Source organism: Acipenser ruthenus, chromosome 44, assembly GCF_902713425.1.
Source record: "Acipenser ruthenus chromosome 44, fAciRut3.2 maternal haplotype, whole genome shotgun sequence".
NCBI lineage: Eukaryota > Metazoa > Chordata > Actinopteri > Acipenseriformes > Acipenseridae > Acipenser > Acipenser ruthenus.
This window is the reverse complement of record NC_081232.1, coordinates 4,455,937-4,473,301: the sequence shown is the minus strand read 5'-3', so window position 1 is coordinate 4,473,301 and position 17,365 is coordinate 4,455,937. Positions and strand designations below refer to the sequence as shown.

Here is a 17,365-nt window from a genome sequence, read left to right as displayed (position 1 = left end):
ATTGAAATGTGTGGAGGACAAAAGGAAATTTTGGAGGAATCACCCCCAGCTCACTAAACATAAAAGTCATGAAAGCAGAAAGGCAATCGCCTGCGGCCACACCACCTTGAATAAGCCTGATCTCAGAAGCTAAGCAATGTTGGGCTTGGTTAGTACTTGGATGGGAGACCACCTGGGAATATCAAGTGCTGCAGGCATTACATTTTTGTAATTACATTTTACAATTGAAATGTGTGGAGGACAAAAGGAAATTTTGGAGGAATCACCCCCAGCTCACTAAACATAAAAGTCATGAAAGCAGAAATGCAATCTCCTGCGGCCACACCACCTTGAATAAGCCTGATCTCAGAAGCTAAGCAATGTTGGGCTTGGTTAGTACTTGGATGGGAGACCACCTGGGAATATCAAGTGCTGCAGGCATTACATTTTTGTAATTACATTTTACAATTGAAATGTGTGTAGGACAAAAGGAAATTTTGGAGGAATCACCCCCAGCTCACTAAACATAAAAGTCATGAAAGCAGAAATGCAATCGCCTGCGGCCACACCACCTTGAATAAGCCTGATCTCAGTAGCTAAGCAATGTTGGGCTTGGTTAGTACTTGGATGGGAGACCACCTGGGAATATCAAGTGCTGCAGGCATTACATTTTTGTAATTACATTTTACAATTGAAATGTGTGGAGGACAAAAGGAAATTTTGGAGGAATCACCCCCAGCTCACTAAACATAAAAGTCATGAAAGCAGAAATGCAATCGCCTGCGGCCACACCACCTTGAATAAGCCTGATCTCGCCTGATCTCGCCTGATCTCAGAAGCTAAGCAATGTTGGGCTTGGTTAGTACTTGGATGGGAGACCACCTGGGAATATCAAGTGCTGCAGGCATTACATTTTTGTAATTACATTTTACAATTGAAATGTGTTGAGGACAAAAGGAAATTTTGGAGGAATCACCCCCAGCTCACTAAACATAAAAGTCATGAAAGCAGAAAAGCAATCGCCTGCGGCCACACCACCTTGAATAAGCCTGATCTCGTCTGATCTCAGAAGCTAAGCAATGTTGGGCTTGGTTAGTACTTGGATGCGAGACCACCTGGGAATATCAAGTGCTGCAGGCATTACGTTTTTGTAATTACATTTTACAATTGAAATTTGTGGAGGACAAAAGGAAATTTTGGAGGAATCACCCCCAGCTCACTAAACATAAAAGTCATGAAAGCAGAAATGCAATCGCCTGCGGCCACACCACCTTGAATAAGCCTGATCTCGTCTGATCTCAGAAGCTAAGCAATGTTGGGCTTGGTTAGTACTTGGATGGGAGACCACCTGGGAATATCAAGTGCTGCAGGCATTACATTTTACAATTGAAATGTGTGGAGGACAAAAGGAAATTTTGGAGGAATCACCCCCAGCTCACTAAACATAAAAGTCATGAAAGCAGAAATGCAATCGCCTGCGGCCACACCACCTTGAATAAGCCTGATCTTGTCTGATCTCAGAAGCTAAGCAATGTTGGGCTTGGTTAGTACTTGGATGGGAGACCACCTGGGAATATCAAGTGCTGCAGGCATTACATTTTTGTAATTACATTTTACAATTGAAATGTGTTGAGGACAAAAGGAAATTTTGGAGGAATCACCCCCAGCTCACTAAACATAAAAGTCATGAAAGCAGAAATGCAATCGCCTGCGGCCACACCACCTTGAATAAGCCTGATCTCATCTGATCTCAGAAACTAAGCAGTGTTGGGCTTGGTTAGTACTTGGATGGGAGACCACCTGGGAATATCAAGTGCTGCAGGCATTACATTTTACAATTGAAATGTGGACAAAAGGAAATTTTGGAGGAATCACCCCCAGCTCACTAAACATAAAAGTCATGAAAGCAGAAATGCAATCGCCTGCGGCCACACCACCTTGAATAAGCCTGATTTCGTCTGTTCTCAGAAGCTAAGCAGTGTTGGGCTTGGTTAGTACTTGGATGGGTGACCACCTGGGAATATCAAGTGCTGCAGGCATTACATTTTTGTAATTACATTTTACAATTGAAATGTGTGGAGGACAAAAGGAAATTTTGGAGGAATCACCCCCAGCTCACTAAACATAAAAGTCATGAAAGCAGAACTGCATTCGCCTGCGGCCACACCACCTTGAATAAGCCTGATCTCGTCTGATCTCAGAAGCTAAGCAGTGTTGGGCTTGGTTAGTACTTGGATGGGAGACCACCTGGGAATATCAAGTGCTGCAGGCATTACATTTTACAATTGAAATGTGTGGAGGACAAAAGGAAATTTGGAGGAATCACCCCCAGCTCACTAAACATAAAAGTCATGAAAGCAGAAATGCACTCGCCTGCGGCCACACCACCTTGAGTAAGCCTGATCTCGTCTGATCTCAGAAGCTAATCAATGTTGGGCTTGGTTAGTACTTGGATGGGAGACCACCTGGGAATATCAAGTGCTGCAGGCATTACATTTTACAATTGAAATGTGTGGAGGACAAAAGGAAATTTTGGAGGAATCACCCCCAGCTCACTAAACATAAAAGTCATGAAAGCAGAAATGCAATCGCCTGCGGCCACACCACTTTGAATAAGCCTGATCTCGTCTGATCTCAGAAGCTAAGCAATGTTGGGCTTGGTTAGTACTTGGATGGGAGACCACCTGGGAATATCAAGTGCTGCAGGCATTACATTTTACAATTGAAATGTGTGGAGGACAAAAGGAAATTTTGGAGGAATCACCCCCAGCTCACTAAACATAAAAGTCATGAAAGCAGAAAAGCAATCGCCTGCGGCCACACCACCTTGAATAAGCCTGATCTCGCCTGATCTCAGAAGCTGAGCAATGTTGGGCTTGGTTAGTACTTGGATGGTAGACCACCTGGGAATATCAAGTGCTGCAGGCATTACATTTTTGTAATTACATTTTACAATTGAAATGTGTGGAGGACAAAAGGAAATTTTGGAGGAATCACCCCCAGCTCACTAAACATAAAAGTCATGAAAGCAGAAATGCAATCGCCTGCGGCCACACCACCTTGAATAAGCCTGATCTCAGAAGCTAAGCAATGTTGGGCTTGGTTAGTACTTGGATGGGAGACCACCTGGGAATATCAAGTGCTGCAGGCATTACATTTTTGTAATTACATTTTACAATTGAAATGTGTGTAGGACAAAAGGAAATTTTGGAGGAATCACCCCCAGCTCACTAAACATAAAAGTCATGAAAGCAGAAATGCAATCGCCTGCGGCCACACCACCTTGAATAAGCCTGATCTCAGTAGCTAAGCAATGTTGGGCTTGGTTAGTACTTGGATGGGAGACCACCTGGGAATATCAAGTGCTGCAGGCATTACATTTTTGTAATTACATTTTACAATTGAAATGTGTGGAGGACAAAAGGAAATTTTGGAGGAATCACCCCCAGCTCACTAAACATAAAAGTCATGAAAGCAGAAATGCAATCGCCTGCGGCCACACCACCTTGAATAAGCCTGATCTCGTCTGATCTCAAAAGCTAAGCAATGTTGGGCTTGGTTAGTACTTGGATGGGAGACCACCTGGGAATATCAAGTGCTGCAGGCATTACATTTTACAATTGATATGTGTGGAGGACAAAAGGAAATTTTGGAGGAATCACCCCCAGCTCCCTAAACATAAAAGTCATGAAAGCAGAAATGCAATCGCCTGCGGCCACACCACCTTGAATAGCCTGATCTCGTCTGATCTCAGAAGCTAAGCAATGTTGGGCTTGGTTAGTACTTGGATGGGAGACCACCTGGGAATATCAAGTGCTGCAGGCATTACATTTTTGTAATTACATTTTACAATTGAAATGTGTGGAGGACAAAAGGATATTTTGGAGGAATCACCCCCAGCTCACTAAACATAAAAGTCATGAAAGCAGAAATGCAATCGCCTGCGGCCACACCACCTTGAATAAGCCTGATCTCAGAAGCTAAGCAATGTTGGGCTTGGTTAGTTCTTGGATGGGAGACCACCTGGGAATATCAAGTGCTGCAGGCATTACATTTTTGTAATTACATTTTACAATTGAAATGTGTGGAGGACAAAAGGAAATTTTGGAGGAATCACCCCCAGCTCACTAAACATAAAAGTCATGAAAGCAGAAATGCAATCGCCTGCGGCCACACCACCTTGAATAAGCCTGATCTCAGAAGCTAAGCAATGTTGGGCTTGGTTAGTACTTGGATGGGAGACCACCTGGGGATATCAAGTGCTGCAGGCATTACATTTTACAATTGAAATGTGTGGAGGACAAAAGGAAATTTTGGAGGAATCACCCCCAGCTCACTAAACATAAAAGTCATGAAAGCAGAAATGCAATCGCCTGCGGCCACACCACCTTGAATAAGCCTGATCTCGTCTGATCTCAGAAGCTAAGCAATGTTGGGCTTGGTTAGTACTTGGATGGGAGACCACCTGGGAATATCAAGTGCTGCAGGCATTACATTTTTGTAATTACATTTTACAATTGAAATGTGTGGAGGACAAAAGGAAATTTTGGAGGAATCACCCCCAGCTCACTAAACATAAAAGTCATGAAAGCAGAAATACAATTGCCTGCGGCCACACCACCTTGAATAAGCCTGATCTCGTCTGATCTCAGAAGCTAAGCAGTGTTGGGCTTGGTTAGTACTTGGATGGGAGACCACCTGGGAATATCAAGTGCTGCAGGCATTATATTTTACAATTGAAATGTGTGGAGGACAAAAGGAAATTTTGGAGGAATCACCCCCAGCTCACTAAACATAAAAGTCATGAAAGCAGAAATGCAATCGCCTGCGGCCACACCACCTTGAATAAGCCTGATCTCGTCTGATCTCCGAAGCTAAGCAATGTTGGGCTTGGTTAGTACTTGGATGGGAGACCACCTGGGAATATCAAGTGCTGCAGGCATTACATTTTTGTAATTACATTTTACAATTGAAATGTGTGGAGGACAAAAGGAAATTTTGGAGGAATCACCCCCAGCTCACTAAACATAAAAGTCATGAAAGCAGAAATGCAATCGCCTGCGGCCACACCACCTTGAATAAGCCTGATCTCGTCTGATCTCAGAAGCTAAGCAATGTTGGGCTTGATTAGTACTTGGATGGGAGACCACCTGGGAATATCAAGTGCTGCAGGCATTACATTTTACAATTGAAATGTGTGGACAAAAGGAAATTTTGGAGGAATCACCCCCAGCTCACTAAACATAAAAGTCATGAAAGCAGAAATGCAATCGCCTGCGGCCACACCACCTTGAATAAGCCTGATCTCGTCTGATCTCAGAAGCTAAGCAATGTTGGGCTTGGTTAGTACTTGGATGGGAGACCACCTGGGAATATCAAGTGCTGCAGGCATTACATTTTTGTAATTACATTTTACAATTGAAATGTGTGGAGGACAAAAGGAAATTTTGGAGGAATCACCCCCAGCTCACTAAACATAAAAGTCATGAAAGCAGAAATGCAATCGCCTGCGGCCACACCACCTTGAATAAGCCTGATCTCATCTGATCTCAGAAGCTAAGCAATGTTGGGCTTGATTAGTACTTGGATGGGAGACCACCTGGGAATATCAAGTGCTGCAGGCATTACATTTTACAATTGAATTGTGTGGAGGACAAAAGGAAATTTAGGAGGAATCACCCCCAGCTCACTAAACATAAAAGTCAATAAAAGCAGAAATGCAACCGCCTGCGGCCACACCACCTTGAATACGCCTGATCTCGTGTGATCTCAGAAGCTAAGTAATGTTGGGCTTGGTTAGTACTTGGATGGGAGACCACCTGGGAATATCAAGTGCTGCAGGCATTACATTTTACAATTGAAATGTGTGGAGGACAAAAGGAAATTTTGGAGGAATCACCCCCAGCTCACTAAACATAAAAGTCATGAAAGCAGAAATGCAATCGCCTGCGGCCACACCACCTTGAATAAGCCTGATCTCAGAAGCTAAGCAATGTTGGGCTTGGTTAGTACTTGGATGGGAGACCACCTGGGAATATCAAGTGCTGCAGGCATTACATTTTTGTAATTACATTTTACAATTGAAATGTGTGGAGGACAAAAGGAAATTTTGGAGGAATCACCCCCAGCTCACTAAACATAAAAGTCATGAAAGCAGAAATGCAATCGCCTGCGGCCACACCACCTTGAATAAGCCTGATCTCCGAAGCTAAGCAATGTTGGGCTTGGTTAGTACTTGGATGGGAGACCACCTGGGAATATCAAGTGCTGCAGGCATTACATTTTTGTAATTACATTTTACAATTGAAATGTGTGGAGGACAAAAGGAAATTTTGGAGGAATCACCCCCAGCTCACTAAACATAAATGTCATGAAAGCAGAAATGCAATCGCCTGCGGCCACACCACCTTGAATAAGCCTGATCTCGTCTGATCTCGTCTGATCTCAGAAGCTAAGCAATGTTGGGCTTGGTTAGTACTTGGATGGGAGACCACCTGGGAATATCAAGTGCTGCAGGCATTACATTTTTGTAATTACATTTTACAATTGAAATGTGTGGAGGACAAAAGGAAATTTTGGAGGAATCACCCCCAGCTCACTAAACATAAAAGTCATGAAAGCAGAAATGCAATCGCCTGCGGCCACACCACCTTGAATAAGCCTGATCTCGTCTGATCTCAGAAGCTAAGCAATGTTGGGCTTGATTAGTACTTGGATGGGAGACCACCTGGGAATATCAAGTGCTGCAGGCATTACATTTTACAATTGAAATGTGTGGAGGACAAAAGGAAATTTTGGAGGAATCACCCCCAGCTCACTAAACATAAAAGTCATGAAAGCAGAAATGCAATCGCCTGCGGCCACACCACCTTGAATAAGCCTGATCTCGTCTGATCTCAGAAGCTAAGCAATGTTGGGCTTGGTTAGTACTTGGATGGGAGACCACCTGGGAATATCAAGTGCTGCAGGCATTACATTTTTGTAATTACATTTTACAATTGAAATGTGTGGAGGACAAAAGGAAATTTTGGAGGAATCACCCCCAGCTCACTAAACATAAAAGTCATGAAAGCAGAAATGCAATCGCCTGCGGCCACACCACCTTGAATAAGCCTGATCTCATCTGATCTCAGAAGCTAAGCAATGTTGGGCTTGGTTAGTACTTGGATGGGAGACCACCTGGGTATATCATGTGCTGCAGGCATTACATTTTTGTAATTACATTTTACAATTGAAATGTGTGGAGGACAAAAGGAAATTTTGGAGGAATCACCCCCAGCTCACTAAACATAAAAGTCATGAAAGCAGAAATGCAATCGCCTGCGGCCACACCACCTTGAATAAGCCTGATCTCATCTGATCTCAGAAGCTAAGCAATGTTGGGCTTGATTAGTACTTGGATGGGAGACCACCTGGGAATATCAAGTGCTGCAGGCATTACATTTTACAATTGAAATGTGTGGAGGACAAAAGGAAATTTTGGAGGAATCACCCCCAGCTCACTAAACATAAAAGTAATGAAAGCAGAAATGCAATCGCCTGCGGCCACACCACCTTGAATAAGCCTGATCTCGTCTGATCTCGTCTGATCTCAGAAGCTAAGCAATGTTGGGCTTGGTTAGTACTTGGATGGGAGACCACCTGGGAATATCAAGTGCTGCAGGCATTACATTTTTGTAATTACATTTTACAATTGAAATGTGTGGAGGACAAAAGGAAATTTTGGAGGAATCACCCCCAGCTCACTAAACATAAAAGTCATGAAAGCAGAAATGCAATCGCCTGCGGCCACACCACCTTGAATAAGCCTGATCTCGTCTGATCTCAGAAGCTAAGCAATGTTGGGCTTGGTTAGTACTTGGATGGGAGACCACCTGGGAATATCAAGTGCTGCAGGCATTACATTTTACAATTGAAATGTGTGGAGGACAAAAGGAAATTTTGGAGGAATCACCCCCAGCTCACTAAACATAAAAGTCATGAAAGCAGAAATGCAATCGCCTGCGGCCACACCACCTTGAATAAGCCTGATCTCGTCTGATCTCAGAAGCTAAGCAATGTTGGGCTTGGTTAGTACTTGGATGGGAGACCACCTGGGAATATCAAGTGCTGCAGTCATTACATTTTTGTAATTACATTTTACAATTGAAATGTGTGGAGGACAAAAGGAAATTTTGGAGGAATCACCCCCAGCTCACTAAACATAAAAGTCATGAAAGCAGAAATGCAATCGCCTGCGGCCACACCACCTTGAATAAGCCTGCTCTCGTCTGATCTCAGAAGCTAAGCAATGTTGGGCTTGGTTAGTACTTGGATGGGAGACCACCTGGGAATATCAAGTGCTGCAGGCATTACATTTTACAATTGAAATGTGTGGAGGACAAAAGGAAATTTTGGAGGAATCACCCCCAGCTCACTAAACATAAAAGTCATTAAAGCAGAAATGCAATCGCCTGCGGCCACACCACCTTGAATAAGCCTGATCTCGTCTGATCTCAGAAGCTAAGCAATGTTGGGCTTGGTTAGTACTTGGATGGGAGACCTCCTGGGAATATCAAGTGCTGCAGGCATTACATTTTACAATTGAAATGTGTGGAGGACAAAAGGAATTTTTGGAGGAATCACCCCCAGCTCACTAAACATAAAAGTCATGAAAGCAAAAATGCAATCGCCTGCGGCCACACCACCTTGAATAAGTCTGATCTCGTCTGATCTCAGAAGCTAAGCAATGTTGGGCTTGGTTAGTACTTGGATGGGAGACCACCTGGGGATATCAAGTGCTGCAGGCATTACATTTTACAATTGAAATGTGTGGAGGACAAAAGGAAATTTTGGAGGAATCACCCCCAGCTCACTAAACATAAAAGTCATGAAAGCAGAAATGCAATCGCCTGCGGCCACACCACCTTGAATAAGCCTGATCTCGTCTGATCTCAGAAGCTAAGCAATGTTGGGCTTGGTTAGTACTTGGATGGGAGACCACCTGGGAATATCAAGTGCTGCAGGCATTACATTTTACAATTGAAATGTGTGGAGGACAAAAGGAAATTTTGGAGGAATCACCCCCAGCTCACTAAACATAAAAGTCATGAAAGCAGAAATGCAATCGCCTGCGGCCACACCACCTTGAATAAGCCTGATCTCGTCTGATCTAAGAAGCTAAGCAATGTTGGGCTTGGTTAGTACTTGGATGAGAGACCACCTGGGAATATCAAGTGCTGCAGGCATTACATTTAACAATTGAAATGTGTGGAGGACAAAAGGAAATTTTGGAGAAATCACCCCCAGCTCACTAAACATAAAAGTCATGAAAGCAGAAATGCAATCGCCTGCGGCCACACCACCTTGAATAAGCCTGATCTCGTCTGATCTCAGAAGCTAAGCAATGTTGGGCTTGGTTAGTACTTGGATGGGAGACCACCTGGGAATATCAAGTGCTGCAGGCATTACATTTTTGTAATTACATTTTACAATTGAAATGTGTGGAGGACAAAAGGAAATTTTGGAGGAATCACCCCCAGCTCACTAAACATAAAAGTCATGAAAGCAGAAATGCAATCGCCTGCGGCCACACCACCTTGAATAAGCCTGATCTCGTCTGATCTCAGAAGCTAAGCAATGTTGTGCTTGGTTAGTACTTGGATGGGAGACCACCTGGGAATATCAAGTGCTGCAGGCATTACATTTTACAATTGAAATGTGTGGAGGACAAAAGGAAATTTTGGAGGAATCACCCCCAGCTCACTAAACATAAAAGTCATGAAAGCAGAAATGCATTCGCCTGCGGCCACACCACCTTGAATAAGCCTGATCTCAGAAGCTAAGCAATGTTGGGCTTGGTTAGTACTTGGATGGGAGACCACCTGGGAATATCAAGTGCTGCAGGCATTACATTTTACAATTGAAATGTGTGGAGGCCAAAAGGAAATTTTGGAGGAATCACCCCCAGCTCCCTAAACATAAAAGTCATGAAAGCAGAAATGCAATCGCCTGCGGCCACACCACCTTGAATAAGCCTGATCTCAGAAGCTAAGCAATGTTGGGCTTGGTTAGTACTTGGATGGGAGACCACCTGGGAATATCAAGTGCTGCAGGCATTACATTTTACAATTGAAATGTGTGGAGGACAAAAGGAAATTTTGGAGGGATCACCCCCAGCTCACTAAACATAAAAGTCATGAAAGCAGAAATGCAATCGCCTGCGGCCACACCACCTTGAATAAGCCTGATCTCGTCTGATCTCAGAAGCTAAGCAATGTTGGGCTTGGTTAGTACTTGGATGGGAGACCACCTGGGAATATCAAGTGCTGCAGGCATTACATTTTACAATTGAAATGTGTGGAGGACAAAAGGAAATTTTGGAGGAATCACCCCCAGCTCACTAAACATAAAAGTCATGAAAGCAGAAATGCAATCGCCTACGGCCACACCACCTTGAATAAGCCTGATCTCGTCTGATCTCAGAAGCTAAGCAATGTTGGGCTTGGTTAGTACTTGGATGGGAGACCACCTGGGAATATCAAGTGCTGCCGGCATTACATTTTACAATTGAAATGTGTGGAGGACAAAAGGAAATTTTGGAGGAATCACCCCCAGCTCACTAAACATAAAAGTCATGAAAGCAGAAATGCAATCGCCTGCGGCCACACCACCTTGAATAAGCCTGATCTCGTCTGATCTCAGAAGCTAAGCAATGTTGGGCTTGGTTAGTACTTGGATGGGAGACCACCTGGGAATATCAAGTGCTGCAGGCATTACATTTTTGTAATTACATTTTGACAAAAGGAAATTTTGGAGGAATCACCCCCAGCTCACTAAACATAAAAGTCATGAAAGCAGAAAAGCAATCGCCTGCGGCCACACCACCTTGAATAAGCCTGATCTCGTCTGATCTCAGAAGCTAAGCAATGTTGGGCTTGGTTAGTACTTGGATGGGAGACCACCTGGGAATATCAAGTGCTGCAGGCATTACATTTTACAATTGAAATGTGTGGAGGACAAAAGGAAATTTTGGAGGAATCACCCCCAGCTCACTAAACATAAAAGTCATGAAAGCAGAAATGCAATCGCCTGCGGCCACACCACCTTGAATAAGCCTGATCTCGTCTGATCTCGTCTGATCTCAGAAGCTAAGCAATGTTGGGCTTGGTTAGTACTTGGATGGGAGACCACCTGGGAATATCAAGTGCTGCAGGCATTACATTTTTGTAATTACATTTTGACAAAAGGAAATTTTAGAGGAATCACCCCCAGCTCACTAAACATAAAAGTCATGAAAGCAGAAATGCAATCGCCTGCGGCCACACCACCTTGAATAAGCCTGATCTCGTCTGATCTCAGAAGCTAAGCAATGTTGGGCTTGGTTAGTACTTGGATGGGAGACCACCTGGGAATATCAAGTGCTGCAGGCATTACATTTTACAATTGAAATGTGTGGAGGACAAAAGGAAATTTTGGAGGAATCACCCCCAGCTCACTAAACATAAAAGTCATGAAAGCAGAAATGCAATCGCCTGCGGCCACACCACCTTGAATAAGCCTGATCTCGTCTGATCTCAGAAGCTAAGCAATGTTGGGCTTGGTTAGTACTTGGATGGGAGACCACCTGGGAATATCAAGTGCTGCAGGCATTACATTTTACAATTGAAATGTGTGGAGGACAAAAGGAAATTTTGGAGGAATCACCCCCAGCTCACTAAACATAAAAGTCATGAAAGCAGAAATGCAATCGCCTGCGGCCACACCACCTTGAATAAGCCTGATCTCGTCTGATCTCAGAAGATAAGCAATGTTGGGCTTGGTTAGTACTTGGATGGGATTCCACCCTGGAATATCAAGTGCTGCAGGCATTACATTTTACAATTGAAATGTGTGGAGGACAAAAGGAAATTTTGGAGGAATCACCCCCAGCTCACTAAACATAAAAGTCATGAAAGCAGAAATGCAATCGCCTGCGGCCACACCACCTTGAATAAGCCTGATCTCGTCTGATCTCAGAAGCTAAGCAATGTTGGGCTTGGTTAGTACTTGGATGGGAGACCACCTGGGAATATCAAGTGCTGCAGGCATTACATTTTTGTAATTAAATTTTACAATTGAAATGTGTGGAGGACAAAAGGAAATTTTGGAGGAATCACCCCCAGCTCACTAAACATAAAAGTCATGAAAGCAGAAATGCAATCGCCTGCGGCCACACCACCTTGAATACGCCTGATCTCGTCTGATCTCAGAAGCTAAGCAATGTTGGGCTTGGTTAGTACTTGGATGGGAGACCACCTGGGAATATCAAGTGCTGCAGGCATTACATTTTACAATTGAAATGTGTGGAGGACAAAAGGAAATTTTGGAGGAATCACCCCCAGCTCACTAAACATAAAAGTCATGAAAACAGGAATGCAATCGCCTGCGGCCACACCACCTTGAATAAGCCTGATCTCGTCTGATCTCAGAAGCTAAGCAATGTTGGGCTTGGTTAGTACTTGGATGGGAGACCACCTGGGAATATCAAGTGCTGCAGGCATTACATTTTACAATTGAAATGTGTGGAGGACAAAAGGAAATTTTGGAGGAATCACCCCCAGCTCACTAAACATAAAAGTCATGAAAGCAGAAATGCAATCGCCTGCGGCCACACCACCTTGAATAAGCCTGATCTCGTCTGATCTCAGAAGCTAAGCAATGTTGGGCTTGGTTAGTACTTGGATGGGAGACCACCTGGGAATATCAAGTGCTGCAGGCATTACATTTTACAATTGAAATGTGTGGAGGACAAAAGGAAATTTTGGAGGAATCACCCCCAGCTCACTAAACATAAAAGTCATGAAAGCAGAAATGCAATCGCCTGCGGCCACACCACCTTGAATAAGCCTGATCTCAGAAGCTAAGCAATGTTGGGCTTGGTTAGTACTTGGATGGGAGACCACCTGGGAATATCAAGTGCTGCAGGCATTACATTTTACAATTGAAATGTGTGGAGGACAAAAGGAAATTTTGGAGGAATCACCCCCAGCTCACTAAACATAAAAGTCATGAAAGCAGAAATGCAATCGCCTGCGGCCACACCACCTTGATTAAGCCTGATCTCGTCTGATCTCAGAAGCTAAGCAATGTTGGGCTTGGTTAGTACGTGGATGGGAGACCACCTGGGAATATCAAGTGCTGCAGGCATTACATTTTACAATTGAAATGTGTGGAGGACAAAAGGAAATTTTGGAGGAATCACCCCCAGCTCACTAAACATAAAAGTCATGAAAGCAGAAATGCAATCGCCTGCGGCCACACCACCTTGAATAAGCCTGATCTCGTCTGATCTCAGAAGCTAAGCAATGTTGGGCTTGGTTAGTACTTGGATGGGAGACCACCTGGGAATATCAAGTGCTGCAGGCATTACATTTTACAATTGAAATGTGTGGAGGACAAAAGGAAATTTTGGAGGAATCACCCCCAGCTCACTAAACATAAAAGTCATGAAAGCAGAAATGCAATCGCCTGCGGCCACACCACCTTGAATAAGCCTGATCTCAGAAGCAAAGCAATGTTGGGCTTGGTTAGTACTTGGATGGGAGACCACCTGGGAATATCAAGTGCTGCAGGCATTACATTTTACAATTGAAATGTGTGGAGGACAAAAGGAAATTTTGGTGGAATCACCCCCAGCTCACTAAACATAAAAGTCATGAAAGCAGAAATGCAATCGCCTGCGGCCACACCACCTTGAATAAGCCTCATCTCGTCTGATCTCAGAAGCTAAGCAGTGTTGGGCTTGGTTAGTACTTGGATGGGAGACCACCTGGGAATATCAAGTGCTGCAGGCATTACATTTTACAATTGAAATGTGTGGAGGACAAAAGGAAATTTTGGAGGAATCACCCCCAGCTCACTAAACATAAAAGTCATGAAAGCAGAAATGCAATCGCCTGCGGCCACACCACCTTGAATAAGCCTGATCTCAGAAGCTAAGCAATGTTGGGCTTGGTTAGTACTTGGATGGGAGACCACCTGGGAATATCAAGTGCTGCAGGCATTACATTTTACAATTGAAATGTGTGGAGGACAAAAGGAAATTTTGGAGGAATCACCCCCAGCTCACTAAACATAAAAGTCATGAAAGCAGAAATGCAATCGCCTGCGGCCACACCACCTTGAATAAGCCTGATCTCGTCTGATCTCAGAAGCTAAGCAATGTTGGGCTTGTTTAGTACTTGCATGGGAGACCACCTGGGAATATCAAGTGCTGCAGGCATTACATTTTACAATTGAAATGTGTGGAGGACAAAAGGAAATTTTGGAGGAATCACCCCCAGCTCACTAAACATAAAAGTCATGAAAGCAGAAATGCAATCGCCTGTGGCCACACCACCTTGAATAAGCCTGATCTCGTCTGATCTCAGAAGCTAAGCAATGTTGGGCTTGTTTAGTACTTGCATGGGAGACCACCTGGGAATATCAAGTGCTGCAGGCATTACATTTTACAATTGAAATGTGTGGAGGACAAAAGGAAATTTTGGAGGAATCACCCCCAGCTCCCTAAACATAAGTCATGAAAGCAGAAATGCAATCGCCTGCGGCCACACCACCTTGAATAAGCCTGATCTCAGAAGCTAAGCAATGTTGGGCTTGGTTAGTACTTGGATGGGAGACCACCTGGGAATATCAAGTACTGCAGGCATTACATTTTTGTAATTACAGTTTACAATTGAAATGTGTGGAGGACAAAAGGAAATTTTGGAGGAATCACCCCCAGCTCACTAAACATAAAAGTCATGAAAGCAGAAATGCAATCGCCTGCGGCCACACCACCTTGAATAAGCCTGATCTCAGAAGCTAAGCAATGTTAGGCTTGGTTAGTACTTGGATGGGAGACCACCTGGGAATATCAAGTGCTGCAGGCATTACATTTTTGTAATTACATTTTACAATTGAAATGTGTGGAGGACAAAAGGAAATTTTGGAGGAATCACCCCAGCTCACTAAACATAAAAGTCATGAAAGCAGAAATGCAATCGCCTGCGGCCACACCACCTTGATTAAGCCTGATCTCGTCTGATCTCAGAAGCTGAGCAATGTTGGGCTTGGTTAGTACTTGGATGGGAGACCACCTGGGAATATCAAGTGCTGCAGGCATTACATTTTACAATTGAAATGTGTGGAGGTCAAAAGGAAATTTTGGAGGAATCACCCCCAGCTCACTAAACATAAAAGTCATGAAAGCAGAAATGCAATCGCCTGCGGCCACACCACCTTGAATAAGCCTGATCTCAGAAGCTAAGCAATGTTAGGCTTGGTTAGTACTTGGATGGGAGACCACCTGGGAATATCAAGTGCTGCAGGCATTACATTTTTGTAATTACATTTTACAATTGAAATGTGTGGAGGACAAAAGGAAATTTTGGAGGAATCACCCCAGCTCACTAAACATAAAAGTCATGAAAGCAGAAATGCAATCGCCTGCGGCCACACCACCTTGATTAAGCCTGATCTCGTCTGATCTCAGAAGCTGAGCAATGTTGGGCTTGGTTAGTACTTGGATGGGAGACCACCTGGGAATATCAAGTGCTGCAGGCATTACATTTTACAATTGAAATGTGTGGAGGACAAAAGGAAATTTTGGAGGAATCACCCCCAGCTCCCTAAACATAAAAGTCATGAAAGCAGAAATGCAATCGCCTGCGGCCACACCACCTTGAATAAGCCTGATCTCGTCTGATCTCAGAAGCTAAGCAGTGTTGGGCTTGGTTAGTACTTGGATGGGAGACCACCTGGGAATATCAAGTGCTGCAGGCATTACATTTTTGTAATTACATTTTACAATTGAAATGTGTGGAGGACAAAAGGAAATTTTGGAGGACTCACCCCCAGCTCACTAAACATAAAAGTCATGAAAGCAGAAATGCAATCGCCTGCAGCCACACCACCTTGAATAAGCCTGATCTCGTCTGATCTCAGAAGCTAAGCAATGTTGGGCTTGGTTAGTACTTGGATGGGAGACCACCTGGGAATATCAAGTGCTGCAGGCATTACATTTTACAATTGAAATGTGTGGAGGACAAAAGGAAATTTTGGAGGAATCACCCCCAGCTCACTAAACATAAAAGTCATGAAAGCAGAAATGCAATCGCCTGCGGCCACACCACCTTGAATAAGCCTGATCTCATCTGATCTCAGAAGCTAAGCAATGTTGGGCTTGGTTAGTACTTGGATGGGAGACCACCTGGGAATATCAAGTGCTGCAGGCATTACATTTTTGTAATTACATTTTACAATTGAAATGTGTGGAGGACAAAAGGAAATTTTGGAATAATCACCCCCAGCTCACTAAACATAAAAGTCATGAAAGCAGAAATGCAATCGCCTGCGGCCACACCACCTTGAATAAGCCTGATCTCGTCTGATCTCAGAAGCTATGCAGTGTTGGGCTTGGTTAGTACTTGGATGGGAGACCACCTGGGAATATCAAGTGCTGCAGGCATTACATTTTTGTAATTACATTTTACAATTGAAATGTGTGGAGGACAAAAGGAAATTTTGGAGGACTCACCCCCAGCTCACTAAACATAAAAGTCACGAAAGCAGAAATGCAATCGCCTGCAGCCACACCACCTTGAATAAGCCTGATCTCGTCTGATCTCAGAAGCTAAGCAATGTTGGGCTTGGTTAGAACTTGGATGGGAGACCACCTGGGAATATCAAGTGCTGCAGGCATTACATTTTACAATTGAAATGTGTGGAGGACAAAAGGAAATTTTGGAGGAATCACCCCCAGCTCACTAAACATAAAAGTCATGAAAGCAGAAATGCAATCGCCTGCGGCCACACCACCTTGAATAAGCCTGATCTCGTCTGATCTCAGAAGCTAAGCAATTTTGGGCTTGGTTAGTACTTGGATGGGATACCACCTGGGAATATCAAGTGCTGCAGGCATTACATTTTTGTAATTACATTTTACAATTGAAATGTGTGGAGGACAAAAGGAAATTTTGGAATAATCACCCCCAGCTCACTAAACATAAAAGTCATGAAAGCAGAAATGCAATCGCCTGCGGCCACACCACCTTGAATAAGCCTGATCTCAGAAGCTAAGCAGTGTTGGGCTTGGTTAGTACTTGGATGAGAGACCACCTGGGAATATCAAGTGCTGCAGGCATTACATTTTACAATTGAAATGTGTGGAGGACAAAAGGAAATTTTGGAGGAATCACCCCCAGCTCCCTAAACATAAAAGTCATGAAAGCAGAAATGCAATCGCCTGCGGCCACACCACCTTGAATAAGCCTGATCTCAGAAGCTAAGCAATGTTGGGCTTGGTTAGTACTTGGATGGGAGACCACCTGGGAATATCAAGTGCTGCAGGCATTACATTTTTGTAATTAAATTTTACAATTGAAAT

General features: G+C 43.8%; 49 non-coding genes and 29 pseudogenes across 49 annotated transcripts; all 78 read left to right on the top strand.

Moving 5' to 3' along the window:
• The first annotated feature begins 88 nt into the window (after positions 1-88).
• Positions 89-197, top strand: LOC131714960 (5S ribosomal RNA; annotated as a pseudogene).
• Positions 198-311: 114 nt separating this feature from the next.
• On the top strand, positions 312-420 carry LOC131715593 (5S ribosomal RNA; annotated as a pseudogene).
• A 114-nt stretch (positions 421-534) lies between these two features.
• On the top strand, positions 535-643 carry LOC131715482 (5S ribosomal RNA; annotated as a pseudogene).
• A 114-nt stretch (positions 644-757) lies between these two features.
• LOC131713925 (5S ribosomal RNA) lies at positions 758-886 on the top strand (annotated as a pseudogene).
• Positions 887-1,000: 114 nt separating this feature from the next.
• Positions 1,001-1,119, top strand: LOC131712936 (5S ribosomal RNA). The gene has a single exon (XR_009314824.1). It is a non-coding gene; the product is annotated as a 5S ribosomal RNA (ribosomal RNA).
• Positions 1,120-1,233: 114 nt separating this feature from the next.
• On the top strand, positions 1,234-1,352 carry LOC131717726 (5S ribosomal RNA). Its single transcript, XR_009316617.1, has one exon. It is a non-coding gene; the product is annotated as a 5S ribosomal RNA (ribosomal RNA).
• A 100-nt stretch (positions 1,353-1,452) lies between these two features.
• On the top strand, positions 1,453-1,571 carry LOC131711835 (5S ribosomal RNA). Its single transcript, XR_009313724.1, has one exon. It is a non-coding gene; the product is annotated as a 5S ribosomal RNA (ribosomal RNA).
• Positions 1,572-1,685: 114 nt separating this feature from the next.
• LOC131709929 (5S ribosomal RNA) lies at positions 1,686-1,804 on the top strand. The gene has a single exon (XR_009311793.1). It is a non-coding gene; the product is annotated as a 5S ribosomal RNA (ribosomal RNA).
• A 95-nt stretch (positions 1,805-1,899) lies between these two features.
• Positions 1,900-2,018, top strand: LOC131713157 (5S ribosomal RNA). The gene has a single exon (XR_009315042.1). It is a non-coding gene; the product is annotated as a 5S ribosomal RNA (ribosomal RNA).
• A 114-nt stretch (positions 2,019-2,132) lies between these two features.
• LOC131710060 (5S ribosomal RNA) lies at positions 2,133-2,251 on the top strand. Its single transcript, XR_009311930.1, has one exon. It is a non-coding gene; the product is annotated as a 5S ribosomal RNA (ribosomal RNA).
• A 99-nt stretch (positions 2,252-2,350) lies between these two features.
• LOC131712518 (5S ribosomal RNA) lies at positions 2,351-2,469 on the top strand. The gene has a single exon (XR_009314409.1). It is a non-coding gene; the product is annotated as a 5S ribosomal RNA (ribosomal RNA).
• A 100-nt stretch (positions 2,470-2,569) lies between these two features.
• Positions 2,570-2,688, top strand: LOC131714896 (5S ribosomal RNA). Its single transcript, XR_009315266.1, has one exon. It is a non-coding gene; the product is annotated as a 5S ribosomal RNA (ribosomal RNA).
• A 100-nt stretch (positions 2,689-2,788) lies between these two features.
• On the top strand, positions 2,789-2,907 carry LOC131714077 (5S ribosomal RNA; annotated as a pseudogene).
• Positions 2,908-3,021: 114 nt separating this feature from the next.
• On the top strand, positions 3,022-3,130 carry LOC131714959 (5S ribosomal RNA; annotated as a pseudogene).
• Positions 3,131-3,244: 114 nt separating this feature from the next.
• On the top strand, positions 3,245-3,353 carry LOC131715481 (5S ribosomal RNA; annotated as a pseudogene).
• A 114-nt stretch (positions 3,354-3,467) lies between these two features.
• LOC131711050 (5S ribosomal RNA) lies at positions 3,468-3,586 on the top strand. Its single transcript, XR_009312932.1, has one exon. It is a non-coding gene; the product is annotated as a 5S ribosomal RNA (ribosomal RNA).
• A 100-nt stretch (positions 3,587-3,686) lies between these two features.
• Positions 3,687-3,804, top strand: LOC131712545 (5S ribosomal RNA). The gene has a single exon (XR_009314436.1). It is a non-coding gene; the product is annotated as a 5S ribosomal RNA (ribosomal RNA).
• A 114-nt stretch (positions 3,805-3,918) lies between these two features.
• On the top strand, positions 3,919-4,027 carry LOC131716043 (5S ribosomal RNA; annotated as a pseudogene).
• Positions 4,028-4,141: 114 nt separating this feature from the next.
• On the top strand, positions 4,142-4,250 carry LOC131716060 (5S ribosomal RNA; annotated as a pseudogene).
• Positions 4,251-4,350: 100 nt separating this feature from the next.
• On the top strand, positions 4,351-4,469 carry LOC131717725 (5S ribosomal RNA). The gene has a single exon (XR_009316616.1). It is a non-coding gene; the product is annotated as a 5S ribosomal RNA (ribosomal RNA).
• A 114-nt stretch (positions 4,470-4,583) lies between these two features.
• On the top strand, positions 4,584-4,702 carry LOC131710059 (5S ribosomal RNA). Its single transcript, XR_009311929.1, has one exon. It is a non-coding gene; the product is annotated as a 5S ribosomal RNA (ribosomal RNA).
• Positions 4,703-4,802: 100 nt separating this feature from the next.
• LOC131711780 (5S ribosomal RNA) lies at positions 4,803-4,921 on the top strand. The gene has a single exon (XR_009313668.1). It is a non-coding gene; the product is annotated as a 5S ribosomal RNA (ribosomal RNA).
• Positions 4,922-5,035: 114 nt separating this feature from the next.
• Positions 5,036-5,154, top strand: LOC131717011 (5S ribosomal RNA). Its single transcript, XR_009315896.1, has one exon. It is a non-coding gene; the product is annotated as a 5S ribosomal RNA (ribosomal RNA).
• Positions 5,155-5,251: 97 nt separating this feature from the next.
• On the top strand, positions 5,252-5,370 carry LOC131717723 (5S ribosomal RNA). Its single transcript, XR_009316614.1, has one exon. It is a non-coding gene; the product is annotated as a 5S ribosomal RNA (ribosomal RNA).
• A 114-nt stretch (positions 5,371-5,484) lies between these two features.
• Positions 5,485-5,603, top strand: LOC131718999 (5S ribosomal RNA). The gene has a single exon (XR_009317895.1). It is a non-coding gene; the product is annotated as a 5S ribosomal RNA (ribosomal RNA).
• Positions 5,604-5,704: 101 nt separating this feature from the next.
• LOC131709934 (5S ribosomal RNA) lies at positions 5,705-5,823 on the top strand. Its single transcript, XR_009311798.1, has one exon. It is a non-coding gene; the product is annotated as a 5S ribosomal RNA (ribosomal RNA).
• Positions 5,824-5,923: 100 nt separating this feature from the next.
• On the top strand, positions 5,924-6,032 carry LOC131714958 (5S ribosomal RNA; annotated as a pseudogene).
• Positions 6,033-6,146: 114 nt separating this feature from the next.
• On the top strand, positions 6,147-6,255 carry LOC131715952 (5S ribosomal RNA; annotated as a pseudogene).
• A 114-nt stretch (positions 6,256-6,369) lies between these two features.
• Positions 6,370-6,498, top strand: LOC131713597 (5S ribosomal RNA; annotated as a pseudogene).
• Positions 6,499-6,612: 114 nt separating this feature from the next.
• On the top strand, positions 6,613-6,731 carry LOC131717000 (5S ribosomal RNA). Its single transcript, XR_009315885.1, has one exon. It is a non-coding gene; the product is annotated as a 5S ribosomal RNA (ribosomal RNA).
• Positions 6,732-6,831: 100 nt separating this feature from the next.
• Positions 6,832-6,950, top strand: LOC131717722 (5S ribosomal RNA). The gene has a single exon (XR_009316613.1). It is a non-coding gene; the product is annotated as a 5S ribosomal RNA (ribosomal RNA).
• A 114-nt stretch (positions 6,951-7,064) lies between these two features.
• LOC131712798 (5S ribosomal RNA) lies at positions 7,065-7,183 on the top strand. The gene has a single exon (XR_009314687.1). It is a non-coding gene; the product is annotated as a 5S ribosomal RNA (ribosomal RNA).
• Positions 7,184-7,297: 114 nt separating this feature from the next.
• On the top strand, positions 7,298-7,416 carry LOC131718888 (5S ribosomal RNA). The gene has a single exon (XR_009317784.1). It is a non-coding gene; the product is annotated as a 5S ribosomal RNA (ribosomal RNA).
• Positions 7,417-7,516: 100 nt separating this feature from the next.
• LOC131713596 (5S ribosomal RNA) lies at positions 7,517-7,645 on the top strand (annotated as a pseudogene).
• A 114-nt stretch (positions 7,646-7,759) lies between these two features.
• LOC131717721 (5S ribosomal RNA) lies at positions 7,760-7,878 on the top strand. The gene has a single exon (XR_009316612.1). It is a non-coding gene; the product is annotated as a 5S ribosomal RNA (ribosomal RNA).
• Positions 7,879-7,978: 100 nt separating this feature from the next.
• On the top strand, positions 7,979-8,097 carry LOC131710558 (5S ribosomal RNA). The gene has a single exon (XR_009312436.1). It is a non-coding gene; the product is annotated as a 5S ribosomal RNA (ribosomal RNA).
• A 114-nt stretch (positions 8,098-8,211) lies between these two features.
• Positions 8,212-8,330, top strand: LOC131712661 (5S ribosomal RNA). Its single transcript, XR_009314552.1, has one exon. It is a non-coding gene; the product is annotated as a 5S ribosomal RNA (ribosomal RNA).
• A 100-nt stretch (positions 8,331-8,430) lies between these two features.
• On the top strand, positions 8,431-8,549 carry LOC131718860 (5S ribosomal RNA). Its single transcript, XR_009317756.1, has one exon. It is a non-coding gene; the product is annotated as a 5S ribosomal RNA (ribosomal RNA).
• Positions 8,550-8,649: 100 nt separating this feature from the next.
• Positions 8,650-8,768, top strand: LOC131713406 (5S ribosomal RNA; annotated as a pseudogene).
• Positions 8,769-8,868: 100 nt separating this feature from the next.
• On the top strand, positions 8,869-8,987 carry LOC131717720 (5S ribosomal RNA). The gene has a single exon (XR_009316611.1). It is a non-coding gene; the product is annotated as a 5S ribosomal RNA (ribosomal RNA).
• Positions 8,988-9,087: 100 nt separating this feature from the next.
• Positions 9,088-9,206, top strand: LOC131714041 (5S ribosomal RNA; annotated as a pseudogene).
• A 100-nt stretch (positions 9,207-9,306) lies between these two features.
• On the top strand, positions 9,307-9,425 carry LOC131717719 (5S ribosomal RNA). Its single transcript, XR_009316610.1, has one exon. It is a non-coding gene; the product is annotated as a 5S ribosomal RNA (ribosomal RNA).
• A 114-nt stretch (positions 9,426-9,539) lies between these two features.
• On the top strand, positions 9,540-9,658 carry LOC131712635 (5S ribosomal RNA). The gene has a single exon (XR_009314526.1). It is a non-coding gene; the product is annotated as a 5S ribosomal RNA (ribosomal RNA).
• A 100-nt stretch (positions 9,659-9,758) lies between these two features.
• LOC131714957 (5S ribosomal RNA) lies at positions 9,759-9,867 on the top strand (annotated as a pseudogene).
• Positions 9,868-9,967: 100 nt separating this feature from the next.
• On the top strand, positions 9,968-10,076 carry LOC131714955 (5S ribosomal RNA; annotated as a pseudogene).
• A 100-nt stretch (positions 10,077-10,176) lies between these two features.
• Positions 10,177-10,295, top strand: LOC131717718 (5S ribosomal RNA). The gene has a single exon (XR_009316609.1). It is a non-coding gene; the product is annotated as a 5S ribosomal RNA (ribosomal RNA).
• Positions 10,296-10,395: 100 nt separating this feature from the next.
• Positions 10,396-10,514, top strand: LOC131713530 (5S ribosomal RNA; annotated as a pseudogene).
• A 100-nt stretch (positions 10,515-10,614) lies between these two features.
• LOC131717717 (5S ribosomal RNA) lies at positions 10,615-10,733 on the top strand. The gene has a single exon (XR_009316608.1). It is a non-coding gene; the product is annotated as a 5S ribosomal RNA (ribosomal RNA).
• Positions 10,734-10,828: 95 nt separating this feature from the next.
• On the top strand, positions 10,829-10,947 carry LOC131717716 (5S ribosomal RNA). Its single transcript, XR_009316607.1, has one exon. It is a non-coding gene; the product is annotated as a 5S ribosomal RNA (ribosomal RNA).
• A 100-nt stretch (positions 10,948-11,047) lies between these two features.
• LOC131713595 (5S ribosomal RNA) lies at positions 11,048-11,176 on the top strand (annotated as a pseudogene).
• Positions 11,177-11,271: 95 nt separating this feature from the next.
• Positions 11,272-11,390, top strand: LOC131717715 (5S ribosomal RNA). Its single transcript, XR_009316606.1, has one exon. It is a non-coding gene; the product is annotated as a 5S ribosomal RNA (ribosomal RNA).
• Positions 11,391-11,490: 100 nt separating this feature from the next.
• On the top strand, positions 11,491-11,609 carry LOC131717714 (5S ribosomal RNA). The gene has a single exon (XR_009316605.1). It is a non-coding gene; the product is annotated as a 5S ribosomal RNA (ribosomal RNA).
• A 100-nt stretch (positions 11,610-11,709) lies between these two features.
• On the top strand, positions 11,710-11,828 carry LOC131713784 (5S ribosomal RNA; annotated as a pseudogene).
• A 100-nt stretch (positions 11,829-11,928) lies between these two features.
• Positions 11,929-12,047, top strand: LOC131717712 (5S ribosomal RNA). The gene has a single exon (XR_009316603.1). It is a non-coding gene; the product is annotated as a 5S ribosomal RNA (ribosomal RNA).
• Positions 12,048-12,161: 114 nt separating this feature from the next.
• On the top strand, positions 12,162-12,280 carry LOC131719166 (5S ribosomal RNA). The gene has a single exon (XR_009318062.1). It is a non-coding gene; the product is annotated as a 5S ribosomal RNA (ribosomal RNA).
• A 100-nt stretch (positions 12,281-12,380) lies between these two features.
• LOC131717711 (5S ribosomal RNA) lies at positions 12,381-12,499 on the top strand. Its single transcript, XR_009316602.1, has one exon. It is a non-coding gene; the product is annotated as a 5S ribosomal RNA (ribosomal RNA).
• Positions 12,500-12,599: 100 nt separating this feature from the next.
• Positions 12,600-12,718, top strand: LOC131717710 (5S ribosomal RNA). Its single transcript, XR_009316601.1, has one exon. It is a non-coding gene; the product is annotated as a 5S ribosomal RNA (ribosomal RNA).
• Positions 12,719-12,818: 100 nt separating this feature from the next.
• LOC131714954 (5S ribosomal RNA) lies at positions 12,819-12,927 on the top strand (annotated as a pseudogene).
• A 100-nt stretch (positions 12,928-13,027) lies between these two features.
• LOC131712488 (5S ribosomal RNA) lies at positions 13,028-13,146 on the top strand. The gene has a single exon (XR_009314379.1). It is a non-coding gene; the product is annotated as a 5S ribosomal RNA (ribosomal RNA).
• A 100-nt stretch (positions 13,147-13,246) lies between these two features.
• Positions 13,247-13,365, top strand: LOC131717709 (5S ribosomal RNA). Its single transcript, XR_009316600.1, has one exon. It is a non-coding gene; the product is annotated as a 5S ribosomal RNA (ribosomal RNA).
• Positions 13,366-13,465: 100 nt separating this feature from the next.
• Positions 13,466-13,574, top strand: LOC131715572 (5S ribosomal RNA; annotated as a pseudogene).
• A 100-nt stretch (positions 13,575-13,674) lies between these two features.
• Positions 13,675-13,793, top strand: LOC131713570 (5S ribosomal RNA; annotated as a pseudogene).
• A 100-nt stretch (positions 13,794-13,893) lies between these two features.
• Positions 13,894-14,002, top strand: LOC131714953 (5S ribosomal RNA; annotated as a pseudogene).
• Positions 14,003-14,102: 100 nt separating this feature from the next.
• LOC131711343 (5S ribosomal RNA) lies at positions 14,103-14,221 on the top strand. Its single transcript, XR_009313227.1, has one exon. It is a non-coding gene; the product is annotated as a 5S ribosomal RNA (ribosomal RNA).
• A 100-nt stretch (positions 14,222-14,321) lies between these two features.
• On the top strand, positions 14,322-14,440 carry LOC131712366 (5S ribosomal RNA). The gene has a single exon (XR_009314259.1). It is a non-coding gene; the product is annotated as a 5S ribosomal RNA (ribosomal RNA).
• Positions 14,441-14,538: 98 nt separating this feature from the next.
• LOC131715603 (5S ribosomal RNA) lies at positions 14,539-14,647 on the top strand (annotated as a pseudogene).
• A 114-nt stretch (positions 14,648-14,761) lies between these two features.
• Positions 14,762-14,870, top strand: LOC131716029 (5S ribosomal RNA; annotated as a pseudogene).
• Positions 14,871-14,983: 113 nt separating this feature from the next.
• Positions 14,984-15,102, top strand: LOC131712909 (5S ribosomal RNA). The gene has a single exon (XR_009314796.1). It is a non-coding gene; the product is annotated as a 5S ribosomal RNA (ribosomal RNA).
• A 100-nt stretch (positions 15,103-15,202) lies between these two features.
• Positions 15,203-15,311, top strand: LOC131716028 (5S ribosomal RNA; annotated as a pseudogene).
• A 113-nt stretch (positions 15,312-15,424) lies between these two features.
• LOC131712908 (5S ribosomal RNA) lies at positions 15,425-15,543 on the top strand. Its single transcript, XR_009314795.1, has one exon. It is a non-coding gene; the product is annotated as a 5S ribosomal RNA (ribosomal RNA).
• Positions 15,544-15,643: 100 nt separating this feature from the next.
• LOC131710057 (5S ribosomal RNA) lies at positions 15,644-15,762 on the top strand. The gene has a single exon (XR_009311927.1). It is a non-coding gene; the product is annotated as a 5S ribosomal RNA (ribosomal RNA).
• Positions 15,763-15,876: 114 nt separating this feature from the next.
• On the top strand, positions 15,877-15,995 carry LOC131720672 (5S ribosomal RNA). The gene has a single exon (XR_009319569.1). It is a non-coding gene; the product is annotated as a 5S ribosomal RNA (ribosomal RNA).
• Positions 15,996-16,095: 100 nt separating this feature from the next.
• Positions 16,096-16,214, top strand: LOC131717713 (5S ribosomal RNA). The gene has a single exon (XR_009316604.1). It is a non-coding gene; the product is annotated as a 5S ribosomal RNA (ribosomal RNA).
• Positions 16,215-16,328: 114 nt separating this feature from the next.
• On the top strand, positions 16,329-16,447 carry LOC131712963 (5S ribosomal RNA). The gene has a single exon (XR_009314849.1). It is a non-coding gene; the product is annotated as a 5S ribosomal RNA (ribosomal RNA).
• Positions 16,448-16,561: 114 nt separating this feature from the next.
• Positions 16,562-16,680, top strand: LOC131713196 (5S ribosomal RNA). Its single transcript, XR_009315080.1, has one exon. It is a non-coding gene; the product is annotated as a 5S ribosomal RNA (ribosomal RNA).
• Positions 16,681-16,780: 100 nt separating this feature from the next.
• Positions 16,781-16,899, top strand: LOC131713027 (5S ribosomal RNA). The gene has a single exon (XR_009314914.1). It is a non-coding gene; the product is annotated as a 5S ribosomal RNA (ribosomal RNA).
• A 114-nt stretch (positions 16,900-17,013) lies between these two features.
• On the top strand, positions 17,014-17,122 carry LOC131716260 (5S ribosomal RNA; annotated as a pseudogene).
• A 100-nt stretch (positions 17,123-17,222) lies between these two features.
• On the top strand, positions 17,223-17,331 carry LOC131714952 (5S ribosomal RNA; annotated as a pseudogene).
• Positions 17,332-17,365: the final 34 nt, after the last annotated feature.